Source organism: Zingiber officinale, chromosome 6A, assembly GCF_018446385.1.
Source record: "Zingiber officinale cultivar Zhangliang chromosome 6A, Zo_v1.1, whole genome shotgun sequence".
Taxonomy (NCBI): Eukaryota; Viridiplantae; Streptophyta; class Magnoliopsida; order Zingiberales; family Zingiberaceae; genus Zingiber; species Zingiber officinale.
The window spans coordinates 27,074,679-27,095,848 of record NC_055997.1 but is presented as its reverse complement, the minus strand read 5'-3'; the positions used below and the strand labels follow the sequence as shown (position 1 = coordinate 27,095,848).

General features: G+C 35.5%; 2 pseudogenes; both read right to left on the bottom strand.

The window, feature by feature from the left end:
• Window positions 1-696: 696 nt before the first annotated feature.
• LOC121994700 lies at window positions 697-3,773 on the bottom strand (annotated as a pseudogene).
• A 372-nt stretch (window positions 3,774-4,145) lies between these two features.
• LOC121994699 lies at window positions 4,146-16,239 on the bottom strand (annotated as a pseudogene).
• Between the last annotated feature and the right edge of the window lie 4,931 nt (window positions 16,240-21,170).

Genomic DNA, 21,170 nt, shown 5'->3' with positions numbered 1-21,170 from the left:
CATAAAAGACAGTTACTCAAAAAAGATGAAGCATCATTCACCAGGTCATAGTACAATTCTGCAACTTAATTGATTAAGCAACTAAACCCACATGAAGATTTGGTTCTTTGTATCACACAATGTAAAATAGCAATTCTGAACCTCAAAATAGAATTTGTTAACTAATTTGGTGATGGATATGAATCTAATAAATTCAATTGGGAAAGAATTGGACAAAGTAAGCTAGTTATATAGTGGTAAAAACTAAGTAAATAAGCTAGTTGGGAAATTTCTGACCTTGAACATCTTTTGCAAGAATTTGCATATAACCGAAGATAAATAGTTTTGTATGTGATTCTATTAGATACAGAAGGTAAGTTAAAGAAAAGAAGGAAGCACCTTAATAACAATATAACATAATTAGTATAAATGACAACTCTCAATTGTTGTTTTCTTGCATAGATCAAAGAAAATCAGCTGGAAAATTAAGTAAAGGGTTAAGTTCCTGTATTTAACAGCAACCACAATATAAAAGTTTTTGTAGGATTAAAAGGCCTTACAATAAGCTTGTAGTCATATCTGAAATTTGGATGACTTAACATACACAATACACGGAATTTTTCTCTATCCAGAATTGCGAAGCTAGCCCCCTTATATCAAGTGGAGCAAAATATTTAAAGCACAATATATTATACAAAAATTACATAACAAAATATTTTACAAGAATTCCCTACGAGTACACATATTTTGAAAACGACGTAATATTAATTCATTGTCAATTGTATAAAAAACTTCTTTTTCAATAAAAGTAACCAAACAATCATTTAGGCACCGATCTTCCATTCGATTTCGAAGTCGATTTTTCACAATCTTCATAGCAGAAAATGCCTTTTCCACAGTTGTTGTAGCCACCGGTAACACAAGTGCAAGTTTAATAAGCTTATACACCAATGGATATACAATATCTCTTCTTGTTTCAATTAATTCTCTCGCAAGACTTCCTATTCCTTTCAAATTTGCAAACTCTTTACTGGAGTTCATATCCATAAAATAATTATCAAGCTGATTACCTAATGCCAGAATCTCAACTGATGAAAAATCTACGGGATAAAACTTAGCAAATTAAAGCAACTTTTCCTTGTCAAAATCAGAAAAAAAATTTTCTGGGCTAAGACATTCCATACAAAGAAGCAATTCAGTATTTACTTCTGTAAATCGATCATTAAGCTCTTGAAGTTGCATATCCAAGACTTCATAAAATAAACTAACCTTGTAGTAGTGTAAATTGGTAACAACTGGAGCTTTACGTCTTGATCTACCCTTGAGAACACGAACTTCATTCATGTCTGGAATTACAATATCATGGCAATTACAAAACATCATTACTTCATTCAATAAATCATCCCAACCATTATCTCTCATCAATTGCAATCTCTTTTTTGAGATTTTAACTTGTATCATGGCATTAACAATATCTTGATTCTTTCTCTGCAAAATCTGGGAAAGTTCATTTGTAACACCCAAAATGCTCTTCAGTAAATGCAAAGTGAAAGCAAAATCAAATGTTTCTAAAGAATCCAAAAGACCAGCAGCTTCAGCCTTTTGTTCTGAATGAGCACCATCTTCCACTACATATTCTAAAACATCAAGAACAATGGAAAAATGCACAATTAAACTCATCAATGTGCCATAATGTGAACCCCAACGAGTATCACCAACTTTTTTAAGCCCAGATTCTTGATTTAAGCCACGACCATTGAAAATTTCTCCATTTCTAAGTGCTTTTTTAACTTCAGCCATTCGTTTCTCTCGAAAGATATCTTGTCTTTTACATGAACCTCCAACTACTTTAACTATAATAGCAACCAAATTAAAGAGAGAAGCAACTTGGAGATGATTTTTTGCTACTACAACAATAGTAAGTTGTAGTTGATGTGCAAAACAATGAACATAATATGCAAAAGGATTATCTTTCAAAATCAAACTTTTGAGCCCGTTAAACTCTCCTCGCATATTACTTACACCATCATATCCTTGTCCTCTAATTCTAGTTATAATCAATCCATAATATGAAAGTAGTGATTCTATAGCTTTTTTTAGTGACAGGGAAGAAGTATCACCAACATGAACAATCCCAATAAAACGTTCAACAACAATGCCTCTCAAATTTACATAACGTAAAGCAATAGTCATTTGTTCTTTATCTGATATATTGCGTGATTCATCAACTAATATGGCAAACACTTCATCTCCAAGTTCATTCAATATGGCATTTGTAATCTCAAGACAAGCAGCATTTACAATATCTTTTTGAATTTCAGGAGAAGTTAATTGATTATTTTCTGGAGCATTTTGTAAAACTGCATTCTTTATATCTTCATTATGATCTGCAACGAATTTCAAAAGTTCAAGAAAATTACCTTGATTAAATGAACTTTCAGATTCATTATGCCCCCGAAAAGCTAACCCCTGGTGTAACAAAAATCGTATGCAATCAACTGAAGCAGTTAACCTGACTCTATAAAGATTGCGAGCTTGCTCTATTTGCCTGGTAAGAGCAACTTCAATGTGTTGACTTTCTTTCATCAAATCTACACATTTCTGCCAAGATTGATTATGTGCGCTATTTGAACTTCCAACATGTTTAACAAAAATCTCTTTTTTTTCCAATTAGTAAACCCAACTGAAGTAAATGAATCTCCACCTACTTGTTTTCCAAAATTTGGTCTGTTTAAGTAGCAACACAAACAGAATGCAGCATCTTTACTTATGATATATTCAAACCAATTTCCAAATTCATTAAACCAAGATGGACAAAATCTTCTTAATGCTTTACCGATTTTTCTTTGTGGAAAATTATGATTGCGAGGCTGCTGCAGGTAAGCTCTTCTCACTTTTTCCCGATCATTAGGATCATAGTTTGAAATCTTTAACCGTAACTCAGGATCTGATTGAAGATCATCCAAATTGATTTCAACTCAAGATTTTTTTAAGGGAACATATTGTAACTCTAGATTACTTTTTTCTCTTTGAGTTGTTTCTTCATTTACCATTTACTTTCTTTTAAGAAATTTATCCACTCCTGTTAATGTTAAGAAGAAAAAGAAAATGTCATATGAACAATTATTTGTAAATTTTAATATAATTTACTTAACTTAAATGTAACCCTACAACAAAAGAAGCTTCAATAACAGCTTAATGGCAACTGAAAAATTGCAACAACAGCTGACACTAATCGTCCACCACTTATTTTTTCCGCTTATTTATTCACCTCACGGCTCACGTCCTCAACTGTCTAGTAAATGCAACACCGTAAGTCTATATGATAAGGAAGTTCCTCTACAAGATTAAAATGTTAACTTTTTTTCTCAATTTGCATAATCGAGAATCTAATCAGTCGAGAAGTTCACTTTCTTAGTCTTAAAAATGTGTTATTTTACTGCATTGTGAGTTAACTAGTAAATTAGTAATGTAACTTATGTAAGGCCAATAATATTTAATCAACCAAAATTACTAAATAATAAGAGAAATCAGGGAATGGATTCCAACTTGCAAGCAGTAATAAGTGAAATTGGGGAAGATACCAGGCTTACCAGCTGTCCTCGAAGTCTTGAATCCGGCAGACAAAGCAGTGGAATTGTGGAAATTAGGGAATGACGTCCAACACGGGGTGGACTGTGGACAGTGGACTCCACCGCCACCGGCAAGCACAGTAGCGTCGTCGAATCCAACGAGTGGCGGCGGGGACAAGGCAGAGGGAAGCCGGCTGTCGACACCGTAAAAGAGAGCCTCATCGAGTCGTCGATGAGGTTCTACTTGGAGAAGCTACAGAGGCGGCAAAGGGTAGAGACTAGAGATTAGTAGAGAATCGGAGCGGAGGAAGAAAAGGAGGGCGGAGAAAATCTCAGAGTCGCCATCGATGAAGATGGATAGGGATTAGGGGTCGTCATTGTCTGTGCAGGCGGCGCACAGCCGCGCAGGGAGAGGGCAGCGAGGGTTGCAGGTTGCAATTTGCGAGCCCTAGTTTTATTTTTCTTTTTTACTGGGGCAAAATTGTAATTTTATAATATCTATGGACACATTTACAAAATATTGAGGTGGGGCAGTTGCCCCACCAATCATCAATGTGGCTCCGCCCCTGATTTAAATTCTTCCTCATCTTTTTATCATATAGGGTGTCGGAAATTAACGAGTGGCCCTTCGGTTGAGCATATCACGAAGTCAATCACTCTGCTTGGATATGTAGGCACTGAAGTCCAAGCATAATTGACAAAGCCCTTGAAAAATCTGGCGACAATTTAAGACAATATCTTCGATGACAGTAGGGATCCTTTAGTCCGTAAATTACGGATCAGGGGTGGTCCATTGATATGGACCCTTGATTTGGATGGGCCCTATCTATTTAAAGATGGGGTCCATTCAAATCAAGAATCCTCATGTAATGGACCATCCTCTGGTCCACAATTTACGGACTAGAGGATCTGCTCTCCTTCGATGATGTGTATATGAAGCCCTATCTCTCGGCCCGAGGACACACGACCCCATCACGACAGAGAGATTTAGCAACTAATCGAAAGAAAGATTTCTCAGAAACCTCTTGTGTTGGACCTATCTGGTCAGAAGAAACGACAATGATTGCATTATAAACAACTTCAGAAGCAAACTCAACATCATCACCAACATAAAGATTCACACGAGGATCTTCATATCCAATAGCCATTTTGGTAAAGAACTCCTTGGACATCAATAATCATTTTATCGATTTCACATATATCGATTTGCTCCATTAAAGAATAACGTGATACTTTTCGCAGAACACCACTATCACCTCCTCCAACTACTAGAACCATTTTAGGGTTTGGAATAAAGTAAAGAGGAAGATGAGTAATCATTTCTTGGAAAGAACACCCATCCCTCTCTGTAAATGACTCCATCCAAGACAAGAACCATGCCATCCGTGGAGGACTAAAATACCATCACGTCTGGGTAATCAGACTTCTCTGGAAACAATACCTTTTCCACTTTCGAGGAATGAGCTTTGTTGAGTTTGGTATTTTAATTCAAACTATTTTTTTTTTGGTTTAGTTGTTTTGGCAATGCATGTGTGTATGCATTTAGTCCCACATTGCTAAGAAAAGAAGGTGAGAAGGCCTTATATATGGAGCCCTTCCATCCTTGCTTAGCAAAGTAAAGGGGGGCCTACACGCATGTGCGGGCCGAGCCCAAATCAGGTGGCTTCAGGGGCTTCGAGCCGGAAATCCATAAATCGGGCGCGACGCACGCAATCATCACGCGCAGGGGGGTGCAAATCCCTAGCTCGTGGGCCTCGCGCTTGCAGGCGGTTTGGTCTGGTTCTAGGTTCTGACCCACGCACACTTGGGTTTGGTTCTGTCCTCGTAAAAAAGAGACGTGGTTCTGTCCGCGTGAGGAAGCGAAGCGACGTACGCTTTGGTGCGTGCACTGCTTCGGAGTGTATAAATACACTTCCTCTGTTCCTTCTCAACTCACTCCAGAAAACAGAGCATTCTGCTTTCTTTCTTTCGTTTTGGAGTGCGGCGTTCATTTTGGAGTGCACCTACGGACGACGCGAGTGGTTGTCGGATCTTGGGAGAATTTTGCCGAAGAGCCTCTGCACCGTGGGCGGTAATAAATGTTAGAGTGTATACTAAAAGCCTAGCTTTTGGTATAAACATTTATCTAGAAATAAGAATCACATTGGTCAAATATCTACATTTATGATAAATGTAGTTGTTCAATTAATTTATATTGTAGATAACATGGTGTGTGGTGTCACACACAGAGGATCATGTTATCAGTACCCTATAAATTATAAACAGTAGCTCACGACCATAATGGAAAGGAACAAACCATTGGAAGGTCGTAGTGTAATTAGGTATTAGTTTATCTTAACTATATAATTACACTAGTACACTTAGAGTGTATTGAGTAGGACCATTAGAGGTCGTTTCTTTTATACTGACTTTATAAAGAAAAAAAGACCTCAGTTATTATGGAAGTGTGTGCTCTTAATCCTAATATAATAACAAGTACATATATTTGATATTTATTTCTTTAATTTATCAATGGGTGAGATTTAGTTCGATGAATCAATAAGCCCGATAAGTTGGGAAATGATATCACTTATAGAGTGTATTGTTGATTATAGAAGGAAACTGTGTCCTAGTGATCTAGGTTGAGAATGTCCTCAAGAGGAGCTCATAAGGATTGTCATGTTAAACCCTGCAGGTGGACTTAGTCCGACATGATGATGAAGTTGAGTGGTACTACTCTTGGATCTACATATTAATTAAGTGAGTTGTCAGTAACTTACTTAATTAGTGGACATTTGTTTTCTTAAACACAGGGAGACTAACACACTCATAATAAGAAGGAGCCCAAAATATAATTTGGGATTGGTGCGGTAGTTCAATAATAGTTCTTTAGTGGAATGAATTATTATTGATGAAATTAAGTTGTGTGTTCGGGGCGAACACGGGATGCTTAATTTCATCGGGAGACCAAAACTAATTCCTCCTCTCGGTCCCTATCGTAGCCTCTTAATTATAGAGTACTATACCCACCTATACCCACCTTCTTACCCATCCTATAGGGGCCGGCCAAGCTAGCTTGGAGACCAAGCTAGGGCCGACCATGGGTATGTTCATGGGTGAATTCATGTGGCCGGCCCTATTAAAATAAAAAGGAATTTTAATTTTAAAATTTTTCTTATGTGGATAATATAATTTAAAAGAGAGTTTAAAAATTTAAATCATTCCTTTTATAAGATTCTAGAAAAGATTAAGAGAAGAGTTAAAATCTCTTAAAAGGTTGATTTTAATTTTGGTAAAAACTTTCCTTTTAATTATATTCATGATTTAAAAGAAAGTTTAAAAATAAAAAAATTCTCTTTTATTAGTTTCTACAAAAGATTAAGAAAAGATTTAATATCTTTCCTTATTTATAGATTGAAAGGAGATTTTAATTTTTAGAGATAACTTTCCTTTTTGGAAATTATCCACATGTTTAAAAGAAAGATTTTAATTTATAAAATTTCTTTTTATTAACCAATCATGAAGGGATTAAAATTATTGGAGAAATTTTTATAAATTTCTAGAAACAAATTAGGAAGTTTTAATTTTTGTTTTAATTAAAACTCTCCTTGTTTTGGGGAGAAGAGTGGCCGGCCATTAATTTGAAAAGAGAAAATTATTTTAATTAAATAAATTTTCCTTTAAAATGGCAAAAGAATTAAGGAAGTTTTTATTAAATTTTCCTTATTTGCCAAGATCAAGGATTATAAAAGAGGGGGTAGAGGAGGCTTCAATGCTAACGACTCTATTCTATTTTTCCTCTCTTTTCTCCTTGGGTGTGGCCGGCCCTTTCTTTCCTCTCCTCTCCTTTGTGTGGCCGAAACCTTCTCATGGTGGAGATAGCTTTGGTGGTCGGATCTAAGAAGGAGAAGAAGGAGAGAAAAGAAGCCTCTTTTCTAGCATCTCTTGGAGCATGGTGGTGATGGCCGAACCTCTTCATCCTAGGAGAAGTTTTGATGGCCGAAACTTGTAAGGAAGAAGAAGGTGCTTGGTGGTTCTCATCTCGGAAGATCGTTGCCCACACAACGTCCGAGGTTAGAAGAGGAATACGGTAGAAGATCAAGAGGTCTTTCTAAAAGGTATAACTAGTAATTTTTGTTTCCGCATCATACTAGTTATTTTTGGAAATAATACTAAATACAAGAGGCATACGATTCTAGAGTTTCGAATTTGTTTTCGATATAGTGTTCTTTTGTTTTTCTTTCCCTTGTGATTTGATTGTTCTTTTCGGTTAACCTAAAGTTATTTTAGGAAATTAAATATTAGCTTTCCATAAAAGGTTTTGTCTAGTCGGTGGTGGTTGCTCCCATATCCAAGAAGGTCATGTGCCTCGCCACGCCATCGGGAACCAATTATGGAAATTAATATTTAATGGAATTAATAACTTAAGGTGATTTGGGTCGAACGTGTTAAGTTCCGCAGGAGACCCAAGTCAAAACCTAAAAGAACGAATAGATTAAGTTTTGGATCAAACGTGTTAAGTTCCGCAGGCGATCAAAAATTTAATTTAAAAGAACACATGGTAGCTAGGAAAAGGTTCAAACCTTTGTACGAAATTTTTGTACAGTGGAACCTCTAGGTTTTCCGAGTAGCAACCAACAATTGGTATCAGAGCTAGGGTTTTGCCTCTGTGTATTTGGTATTAGTTTAATTATGCACATGTCATACATAATTTAGGCAGATTAATAGTAGGATGTGCTAACTTTGTGGATGCAGGATCCAACTATTATGGCTTATAGTTATTATGTGTGATTGGACCCTTGGACATGTCAAGGGTATTTTATTATGTGTGCATGATTGTATTATAAAATACAGAGGAGCTGTATTTAGTTTTATTAGGATTTTATTTTGGTCTAGATACATGTACATTCCTTTTATGGAATATAGGATCAAAATGTAAAATTTATTTATGTCGCGGATCGAATCTTGCAAAGCGTGGAACCTTCTAAGGACCAGAGGCGCAGTGGAACTAGGAGCAAGATGGATACGACAGCTAGACCCGGTAGCCAAATATGGCAGCAGCTTGGGATGACAACACACGGAGGACAACTAGAGATAAAAGCCATAATAGTTGAAAATTAGATTTTCTATTTATTCCTTTTATATTGTGCTGTGTGTGCATGTTGGTTTACATATTTAGTAAGCTAGCATAGTTAAAATTCCTCATTTATAAATAACTAAGTGGGAGAGGGATTTTTAAGTAAATCCCATGGTCTCCATTACTGGTTTGTAAGTGATGCAAACAAGCTTGCGCGTTGGCTCTGAGTGCCTTCCTCCATAACGGATGAGCTTGTTTGTGGATCACTAGAACAGACTTCCATTTTTGGATGACTATAGGAAGTTAATTAAGAGCGTGTGATCTTCCCCAACGGAAGGGGCATAATCTTATTAATGGACTTAGTGTCAAGTAATGGTATACACTTAGACACATTTAATAGTATCCTCCACAACGGAGTCACTACTATCACTTGTGTGACCAAAGGAAAACCAACTATTGATTTGTCATAAAACTAGATTGGCAATATAATAAAATTAATAAACCCCTCTTACAAATGTTTGAATTTGTATACGTCCACACTAACGTGGCATACAAGATTCATGGTTTTTGAGGTAATTTTATTTGTCAAAAAGTTATATTGACAAGATAGTCAATGGGTAAAACCCTCCTCTTACAAATGATGAATTTGTATACGTCCACACTAACGTGGCATGTAAAATTCACGGTGTTTGAGGAATCAATGTTATTTTAAATTCAAAGAGTTTTGACCAAATATTTGATCAAAGATAGATCAACTATTAATTTTATTCGTCATAAAGTAAAGTTGACGAGATAATAAAATTAATGAATAAAATCTCCTCTTCGATTTTGTATACACAAAATTCATGGAGATTTTAAGGAGTTGATCTTGACCAAATATTTTTGTGATTCTTAGGATGTTTGTCAATCCCTAGTAGTCATACTATAGAAAAAGACTTAGTAGTCCCAATTATAATGATTGGAAATAGGACTTGGACATTAAGGTAGACTGTCTTCTTAGAACTAAGAACAATTTAGGTGTATTTAATTCATTAGTTGAAACATGTCTAGTGGTGTTATCTACCAGAACCTGGAGTGTAGATACAAGATGCCATTAATCATGTCTGCAATTCATTGCAGGGTTCCAGGAAACCCGACAACTAAATGAAAGGTAAATCACCGTCCACATGGGCACTACTGTAAAAGTGGTGTTGCAGTGGGAGATGTTTATCCTTTGATAAGAATAAAATATGGATTTTAAGTAATTGTCTTTACGTACCAAGTTTAGAAAGAACCTGATTTCAGTTTCTAAACTATTATAGATATTGTGTCTATTTTGATAACAGAGTTGTTATCAATAAAAATAGGGAAGTTATCTATTCTGGTATGATGGTTGACAATTTATAATCCAATAACTCCCACGATGCAACAAATGGAAATTAGTAACACATCTTCTAATTTTAAGAGAAAGCAACCTTCGGAAATGAACCAATTATATCTTTGGCATCTAAAGCTAGGTTATACTTGAGTAGGATTCATTGGTAGCTGATGAACTTTTGGGTTCATTGGTAGTGGAAATCTTTCCAATCTGTGAGTCTTACTTGGAAGGAAAATAACCAAGAAGCTTTTAAGACCAAGGGGTATGGAGTCAAAGATATGTTGAAATCGGTTCATTCTGATTTGTGTGATCCTATGACTATCCAGACAAGAGGTAGTATTGAATATTTTGTCTATTTTATAGACAACTATTCGAGATACAAATAAATTTACTTAATGTACCGCAAGACTAAGTACTTTGATTAGTTCAAAGAGTACAAGGTTGATGCGGAGAAATGTTAAAGTAAAAAGTCACTATGGAAGATCATAGTGGCAAGTACCTCTTGAGAGATTTTAGGAGTCACTTATCAGAAGTTGGATTTCAATCCCAACTAACTGCATCTGGTACACCCCAACAGAATGGTGTAGTAGAAAGAAGGTAAAAGACTCTTATGGAATAATTAGATAGATGATGAGTTATTCAGAAAATTACCAAATTTGTTTTAAGAATAAACTCTGAAAACGAAAGTGAACATAGTACCTTCCAAGTTAGAACTCTCTACTCATATAGAATTACTGAATAGGTGAAAACCTATTTTGAAGCATATTCGGATTCGGGTAATCCAGCACATATGTTAAAGAGAGACAATGATAAGTTGAATAGGAGTTCACTTGTTTGTAAGTTATCCTAGATAAACAAAAGTAGGTTTATAGTCTTTAAAATCAGAAGGTCATTGTTAGCATCAATGACTGATTTTTAGAAAAGGACTATATAATGAACCACGTGCTCATAAGTAAATTTGTTCTTAAGGAAATAATAAAGGACATGTCTAACCTAGTACCAACTGTACAAGATGAGATACCACAAGAAAACTGCAACACGTATCACAAATGATACACAATTGCAGAAAGTGCCTTGTCGTAGTAGGAGGATTGTTAGGCAACCTAAATAGGTTCATGTTTTGGGAGAGTTTTTGGATTCGATCCCTGGAGGACATGAACCTGATCTCCGGTCATATGATGAAGTACTCCAAGATAAAGATGCAAGCATCTTGGCAAAGAGTAATGAATAACAGAATTAGAATATATGTATTCTAATAAAATATGGAAGCTTGTAGAATCACCAAATGGTGTAAAAGCCGTTGGGTGTAAAAAGGTCTATAATAGGAAAAGAGAGATAGACAGGAAGGTAGAAACTTTCAAAGCAAGGCTAGATGAAAAAGGAAACTTTTTCACTGGTAGTCATGCTTAAGTCTATCTGGATTCTTTTATCTATTTGGTAAGTGGATGTCAAGACAGCATTCCTTAATGGAAGTCTTGAAGAAAGCATCCATATAAAGCAACCAGAAGGGTTCATTGCAAAGGGCTAAGAGCATCTTGTGTGCAAGTTCAATCAGTCTATGGACTGATACAAAGCTTCAAGGTCTTGGAACATCTAGTTTATCAAAGTAATCCAGACCTATGGATTTATTGAGTAAACGGATAAGTCTTGTGTATACAAAAGATGTGATGGAAACGTGGTGGTATTTCTTGTACTATACGTAGATAACATTTTTGGTAGTTGGAAACAATATCAAAATGTTGTCAGAAGTAAGGGTATGGTTGTCCAAATAATTCGATATAAAGGACTTGGGAGAATGTATATATATTTTTGAGATCAAAGTAATAAGGGATCGCAAGAAAAGAATATTTTACTTATCCCAAGCTTCATACATCGGAAAATCCTTGCTCGTTTTAAGCATGCAAAACTCCTCGAAAGGTTTCTTACCTTTTGAGCATGGAGTGTCTTTATCTAAAGAGATGTCTCCGATGACATCAAAGGAGATTGAGGACATGTAGGCAGTTCTTTATGCTTCGGCAGTTAGACAACCTAATGTATGCTATGCACGAGATCAGAAATCTGTTTTGCCAAGGGCATAGTTAGCAGATATCAAAGTAACCCTAGACAAGGACATTGGACTGCAGTAAAGCATATATTAAAGTACCTTAGAGGCGCTAGAGATTATATGCTAGCTTACAAGGCAGTTAATTTGGTCCCTGTGAGTTACACGGATTTTGACTTTCAATCGGATAGGGACAATAATAAGTCGACCTCGGGGTTTTGTGTTTACTTTAGGAGGAAAAGTCATAACTATGGAAGAGTGATAAGCATAGGTGTTTTTCTGGACTCCACCATAGAAGCTAAGTATATGGCAAGTCTCAGAGGTAGCCATAAAAGATGAATGACTTAATTACCTCAAGATAGACTTAGATATGATTTCTAGTTTGTCCAAAGATTATTACAATTTATTGTAATAATAATGATGCAGTAACAAACTCGAAGAAACCATGAGTCTATAAGGCAAGTAAACACAATAGAGCGCAAGTACTACCCAATACGAGAAATTGTATAACGAGGAGAAGTTGTTGCCGCCTAGATTGCTTCAGATGATAACCTAAGGTCCTTAAGGCAAGAGCTTTTTGAAAGGCATGGGAATCAGATGTATGGCAGCAGATATGGCAGCTTAGTCTTTTAGTATAAGTGGGAGATTGTTAGAGTGTATACTAAAAGCCTAGCTTTTGGTATAAACATTTATCTAGAAATAAGAATCACATTGGTCAAATATCTACATTTATGATAAATGTAGTTGTTCAATTAATTTATATTGTAGATAACATGGTGTGTGGTGTCACACACAGAGGATCATGTTATCAGTACCCTATAAATTATAAACAGTAGCTCACGACCATAATGGAAAGGAACAAACCATTGGAAGGTCGTAGTGTAATTAGGTATTAGTTTATCTTAACTATATAATTACACTAGTACACTTAGAGTGTATTGAGTAGGACCATTAGAGGTCGTTTCTTTTATACTGACTTTATAAAGAAAAAAAGACCTCAGTTATTATGGAAGTGTGTGCTCTTAATCCTAATATAATAACAAGTACATATATTTGATATTTATTTCTTTAATTTATCAATGGGTGAGATTTAGTTCGATGAATCAATAAGCCCGATAAGTTGGGAAATGATATCACTTATAGTGTGTGTTGTTGATTATAGAAGGAAACTGTGTCCTAGTGATCTAGGTTGAGAATGTCCCCAACAGGAGCTCATAAGGATTGTCATGTTAAACCCTGCAGGTGGACTTAGTCCAACATGACGATGAAGTTGAGTGGTACTACTCTTGGAGCTAGATATTAATTAAGTGAGTTGTCAGTAACTTACTTAATTAGTGGACATTTGTTATCTTAAACACAGGGAGACTAACACACTCATAATAAGAAGGAGCCCAAAATGTAATTTGGGATTGGTGCGGTAGTTCAATAATAGTTCTTTAGTGGAATGAATTATTATTGATGAAATTAAGTTGTGTGTTCGGGGCGAACACGGGATGCTTAATTTCATCGGGAGACCAAAACTAATTCCTCCTCTCGGTCCCTATCATAGCCTCTTAATTATAGAGTACTATACCCACCTATACCCACCTTCTTACCCATCCTATTGGGGCCGGCCAAGCTAGCTTGGAGACCAAGCTAGGGCCGACCATGGGTATGTTCATGGGTGAATTCATGTGGCCGGCCCTATTAAAATAAAAAGGAATTTTAATTTTAAAATTTTTCTTATGTGGATAATATAATTTAAAAGAGAGTTTAAAAATTTAAATCATTCCTTTTATAAGATTCTAGAAAAGATTAAGAGATGAGTTAAAATCTCTTTCCTTATTTGTAGATTAAAAGGTTGATTTTAATTTTGGTAAAAACTTTCCTTTTAATTATATTCATGATTTAAAAGAAAGTTTAAAAATAAAAAATTCTGTTTTATTAGTTTCTACAAAAGATTAAGAAAAGATTTAATATCTTTCTTTATTTGTAGATTGAAAGGAGATTTTAATTTTTAGAGATAACTTTCCTTTTTGGAAATTATCCACATGTTTAAAAGAAAGATTTTAATTTATAAAATTTCTTTTTATTAACCAATCATGAAGGGATTAAAATTATTGGAGAAATTTTTATAAATTTCTAGAAACAAATTAGGAAGTTTTAATTTTTGTTTTAATTAAAACTCTCCTTGTTTTGGGGAGAAGAGTGGTCGGCCATTAATTTGAAAAGAGAAAATTATTTTAATTAAATAAATTTTCCTTTAAAATGGCAAAAGAATTAAAGAAGTTTTTATTAAATTTTCCTTATTTTTCAAGATCAAGGATTATAAAAGAGGGGGTAGAGGAGGCTTCAATGCTAACGACTCTATTCTATTTTTCCTCTCTTTTCTCCTTGGGTGTGGCCGGCCCTTTCTTTCCTCTCCTCTCCTTTGTGTGGCCGAAACCTTCTCATGGTGGAGATAGCTTTGGTGGTCGGATCTAAGAAGGAGAAGAAGGAGAGAAAAGAAGCCTCTTTTCTAGCATCCCTTGGAGCATGGTGGTGATGGCCGAACCTCTTCATCCTAGGAGAAGTTTTGATGGCCGAAACTTGTAAGGAAGAAGAAGGTGCTTGGTGGTTCTCATCTCGGAAGATCGTTGCCCACACAACGTCCGAGGTTAGAAGAGGAATACGGTAGAAGATCAAGAGGTCTTTCTAAAAGGTATAACTAGTAATTTTTGTTTCCGCATCATACTAGTTATTTTTGGAAATAATACTAAATACAAGAGGCATACGATTCTAGAGTTTCGAATTTGTTTTCGATATAGTGTTCTTTTGTTTTTCTTTCCCTTGTGATTTGATTGTTCTTTTCGGTTAACCTAAAGTTATTTTAGGAAATTAAATATTAGCTTTCCATAAAAGGTTTTGTCTAGTCGGTGGTGGTTGCTCCCATATCCAAGAAGGTCATGTGCCTCGCCACGTCAGTACTGGGAACCAATTATGGAAATTAATATTTAATGGAATTAATAACTTAAGGTGATTTGGGTCGAACGTGTTAAGTTCCGCAGGAGACTCAAGTCAAAACCTAAAAGAACGAATAAATTAAGTTTTGGATCAAACGTGTTAAGTTCCGCAGGCGATCCAAAATTTAATTTAAAAGAACACATGGTAGCTAGGAAAAGGTTCAGACCTTTGTACAAAATTTTTGTACAGTGGAACCTCTAGGTTTTCCGAGTAGCAACCAACAATAAATTCTCTAAAGACAGTCGACACACCGGCGCTTCAACCAGAGATACACGATTTCTCAACTTTACTCTTTTCATTTACAAGTTTATTGCATGCTTGCTATTTTGGTGCAAATAGATTACTGTATTTGCGTAATCAGTTTTACAACAAGCTTCTCCTGGCCACATGGGGATGATCGCGAAGCACCACCCAGGCATGATGGCCGAGAGGTTATCCTTCGCCGAACCCAAGGATCCATTGGTGCTCGGCCGCCGGCGACCTCCTACTTCACTGCATGCTTGAAGGCAGCAATGGCTTCTTCAACAGCCTCCTTGGCTTGAACAGAACCCAAGAATAAAGTTCTTCCTCTTCAACTTGACTATCTTCCAAAACAAATTTTGATTCATCAAGATATGGGTGATTGCCTTGTTGTTATGCACCGTCAAACAATTTATTTTTGCAATGAACATCCTCATTCTTTAACACATGATAAGTCCGAGTTTGAAACGAAGTCTTTCATAGGACAATTAATATTCTGTCATTAATATATTTATCTAATTCTATCAGTGAATCTTTGAAAATTAACAAATTCTCATAAACGATTAAAATCTTATGGTCATCATCGGAAAGTACCTCGTCAATTTTTTCCTCCAAATCATCTTTAAATCCATCAAGATCATTTTAAGCGTTGAAATTATCATCCTCCATGGCAAAACATAATCGTCCTTGGAACTAAGTTCGAGTGTATCCAAAAAGAAGAAAGTGATCCTTCATCTTTTTCTTCTTCTCTCAATCCTTGATCTTTGTTTTACCCTATCTATCTCATGAGTACCGCAAGTGCTCCCACCACGCTGATACTCGACCCTTGAATCTAATGGCAATCAGTTTCACTATTACCCGATCTCGAACTTATTTATAGTTAAAGATTCACTACACCTTATTGATCCAATGAATAAAATTCTCTACTTAGGCGTACCAGAAAATTCAAGTAAATTACCTCGAAATCCGAAATCTTCATATCGATTCTCTCAACCACGTACCTCACAATCATCAAGATTCACGCCACTAGATCCTAGGTTAAAATTGTTATTTACTCTGTAAATCTTCAATCTCATCTTAAATGCTACGATCACAATGCGAGATTTCCTCCTAGAACAACCACGATCACAATCACGATGACCTTCTATTAGATCTTATGCTCGACTTCTTCAATCAAAACTTACTAACTCTAATACCAACTAACGTCGAGTAAGAAAGTAATTATCCTACATGCTGACGAGAATGAGAAAATTGAAAAAAAAACATGAAAAGAAACCACGGACCTTTAAATTTTTGGCAATTTACCAAAGGGCGCATGTAGAGATCTGAATTTACCAAAACGCGTACCTTACTTTGATATTTACCAAAGAACGCACCTTTTTAACTACACTTCCTATTTTACCCTTCTGACAATTTGACTTTTTATACCGTTTTTCTTTTCTCCATTATGTTTCTCTCTCTTCTATTTTTTTTATCAGCATGTAGAAAAAAATGAATAACATTAGTCAATTTTTGAATAATATTTTAATACATTTGAAGAAGCAAAAATAAATAATGAATAACATATTTGAACTCCTTGCAATTTTAGAAATCCACTGGAACTAAAATGAGTGTAATCGGAGTTCTCTAGGTCGATCAGTGAGTTTTAGTCAAAACCCACTTATGGACCTAGAGAGCTCCGATTGCATCCATTTCAGTTTCTATGAATTTCTGAAAGTGTAAGGAGTTCAAATATGGTATCCATTATTGATTTTGACTTTTGATAGATGTTAGCATGTAAAATGAAAGAATCATCAAAAATGCCCACGTTGGGCCTGATATGGAATCATATCAGGCCCACGTTGGGCCTGATATGAGTCCATATCAGGCCCAACATATCTTTTTTTACCGATTCTTTGATTTTATATATTAACATCTACGAAAAGCTGAAATAAATAATGGACACCATATTTGAGCTCCTTGCAACATCAGAAATCCATAGGAACTTAAATGGGTGCAATCGGAGCTCCCTAGGTTCATCAGTGGGTTTTGACCGAAATCCACTGATAGACCTAGAGATCTCCGATTGCATCCATTTCAATTCCTATGGATTTCTGATGTTGCAAGGAGTTCAAATATGGTGTCCATTATTTATTTTAACTTTTCATAGATGTTAATATATAAAATCAAAGAATCGGTAAAAAACTCACGTTGGGCCTGATATGGACTCATATCAGGCCCAACGTGGGCCTGATATCATTCCATATCATGCCCAAGTTGGGCCTAATATGATTTCATATTAGGCCCACGTTGGGCCTGATATGAGTCCATATCAGGCCCAACGTGGGCTTTTTTTGCCAATTCTTTGATTTTATATATTAGCATCTATGAAAAGTAGAAATAAATAATGGACACCATATTTGTACTCCTTGCAACATCAGAAATCCATAGGAATTGAAATGGATGCAATCGGAGTTCTCTAGGTCCATTAGTGGGTTTCGACCAAAACCCACTGATGGACCTAAAGAGCTCTGATTGCATCCATTTCAGTTACTATGAATTTCTGATGTTGCAAGGAGTTCAAATATGGTGCCCATTATTTATTTCGACTTTTCATAGATGCTAATATATAAAATCAAATAATCGGCAAAAAAGCCCACGTTGGGCTTGATATGGACTAATATGAAATCATATCAGGTCCAACTTGGATCTGATATGAAATCACATCAGGCCTGATATGATACGAAATCATTTTAGTTCCTATAGATTTATTGCTCTGGAAGCTTGTGATCTTGGCATGGTCTAATTGCCCCTCACACACCTGGTGAGCTAACATCAGGTTGCAGAGTCCACTCAACAACTTTCCTCTCATGTTGAACTATGAAATTATAAGTTGTCTTCAATCCCATGTTAACTGCCTTGTTTGTTCAATTTGTTTGCTAGAATTGTACCTTTTTTTTTAGCTTGGGAGGTGAGACTATTCAAGTTCATAATATTCAGGTGCTAGGTGGCTGCTGATACATCCTCTTTCTTGTTGCCTTTTCTTTTTTTCCCCATTGAGCATATTTTTTGAGTTCCTATGAAATTAATGAATTGATTGTGGTAATTACTTGTTATGGGTCACTGTTGTGTGATGACTCCATTGTAACCTGCTTATGCTAAAACAAATCTGTCAACATATCCGTGTCACCCAATCCTCTCATTCTCATTATAAAACTCAAGTCTTAAGGTACATGTTGTGGTTGTCATACATCATTTTTTGTATATGACTGTAGGATCTACTTCTTGTAAGATATCTTGGATGAAAACTTAAATTTGAAGACCATTGTCTACTGAACCAAAGCAGCACCTGAATCCATAAACAATTAAATAGCTTGTTTGAGGTTAATAGGTTTGAGTACTTGAAACTAAATAGAACAGTTGTATGAATGAAATAAGAGAGAAGGTTACTATTATGCAGATGAAATGCAGCAAATGTCAACTGTCGGCTAAAAATGTTTATTTTAAGTATTTTTTAAAATTCATATCCAATGATTAAAGAAACCATTAGGTTATGCATACGGATCCATGCCAGATGATATGAAGTTCATGAAAGACCATAATGCTGAGTCTTGTCATTTTAGATAGTGAAATCTCAGTTCAGGTGCATTTGGCTGAGTAGAACACAGATCATTGTAGAAGAAGTTGCTTTCTCAAGAAGTTTGATTTCCACATCAAGCAGAGAGCTTGATGGCTCAATATGTGATGTAAAATGATTTTTGTTCATTAATATTCTCTTTAAATCATTTAGTCAGATTATCATCTATGCATTTTGATTCATCTTAATTATTTTCTTGGTAAGCTATCTTGTCTGGTTATAAAAGCTGCATTTTGTATATGACACTTATGACAAAAACATCTTTGATTAATCTTGTTATGATATTTCTGATTTATGAAAGCTTAATTACTAGTCTAGATAATGTGTTCCACCGAGACATTTAATTTGGCATGAATATAGGTTTCTCAAAAGTCTATGTGGTTAAGCTTACAAATACTCTATGAGAAGATTATGATGCACAATCATATTAAACTCAACCGAAGCTTGGTAATGACAAATTTAGGTCTATGCTAATGAATAAAGGAACCCTTCAGTGTGCTTGATTGACATGATCAGTACCATTTTATGAGTCTAGTACCTGTATGATATTTCTATCTGTATGATAAAAGTGTCATCACCATGCATATTGCATGAGATGCTTTTCTTATTTGCCTGACATTTCTAGGCCTTGGTTTATGATTTCATATCAAGCCCACGTTGGGCCTGATATATATTAATATATATTTATATCTATTAAAAGTTGAAATAAATAATGGACACCATATTTGAACTCCTTGCAACATTAGAAATCCATAGGAACTGAAATGGGTGCAATCGGAGCTCTCTAAGTCCATCAGTGGGTTTTGACCGAAATCCACTGATGGACCTAGGGAGCTCCGATTGCACCCATTTCAATTCCTATGGATTTTTGATGTTGCAAGGAATTCAAATATGGTATCCATTATTTATTTCAGCTTTTCATAGATGTTAATATATAAAATCAAAGAATCGGTAAAAAAAAGACATGTTGGGCCTGATATGGACTCATATCAAGCCCAACATGGGTCTGATATTATTCCATATCAGGCCCACGTTAGGCCTGATATGATTTCATATCAGGCCCAACGTGGGTGTTTTTGATGATTTTTTCATTCGGCATGATAACATCTATCAAAAGCCAAAATCAATAATGGACACCATATTTAAACTCCTTGCAATTTCAGAAATCCATAGAAACTGAAATGGGTGCAATCGGAGCTCTCTAGGTCCATCAGTGGGTTTCGACCGAAACCCACTGATCGACCTAAAGAACTCCGATTACATTCATTTTAGTTCCAATGGATTTCTAAAATTGCAACTTCAAATGTATTAAAATGTTATTCAAAAATTGACTAATGTTATTCATTTTTTTTTCTGCATGCTGATAAAAAAAAGAGAAGAGAGAGAAATATAATGGAGAAAAGAAAAACGGTATAAAAAATTAAATTGTCAAAAGGGTAAAATAGGAAATGTACTTAAAAAGGTGTGTTCTTTGATAAATCGGCAATTTACCAAAAGGCGTACAAAGGTTAATGTATTTACCAAAAAACGTATCACGGTTTTGTATTTACCAAAAGGCGGAGTTTACCAAAGTCAATTCCCATATTACCCCTCTGGCAAACATGGCAACCGCCTTTTTCAAACACATTTTTCCAAGCATCCAAGCCGAAAGTAGAATAGAAAAATAATTTGTGGTTCGGATACACGTCTTCTCACCGTCTCTCTCCCTTCATCCCTCTGTGTGGTGTTATAAACTTGAAAGAAAAAAAATATATATGAACCCTGCGCTTGCCATTACTGCTCGTGGCGGTTGGCGATTGCAATAGACCAGTTAGGTTTATGGCATAATTGCGTAAGAGTTGCTAGAGGAGATGAAGGACAAATTAAGTTAAGAAGGTCAGCCGAGAAGGACAAACTTCTTGCAAGAGGGAAATTAGTAGAAGCACACATTTAAAGATTTAGACATGTATGTATGGATTTTTTTACTATAAAATAGGGTAGTGAAGGTAAATAAAAAGTACACCATTTGTGTGTGAAGGGTGGCAGCAAAAAGTGGTTTTATGGTTAATTTTAGTTGTGTGGGGAATAATATTCAATAACACCTGAATTATGATGTAATAGAAGACTTAATCGATTTAATTCATGTTAGTTTTTGACATAAATAGTTAAGTTTGGCTAAAAATTGTTTATTTATGGTTTAGGGTTTAGTCAGTGGTGGGCCTAGTTTACAAGAAGTATCTGCTTTAAAAGTGGCCTGATATCATAGATATCAGGCCCAACGTGGGCCTGATATATATGATATCAGGCCCAACGTGGGCGTGATATATATGATATCAGGCCCAAGGTGG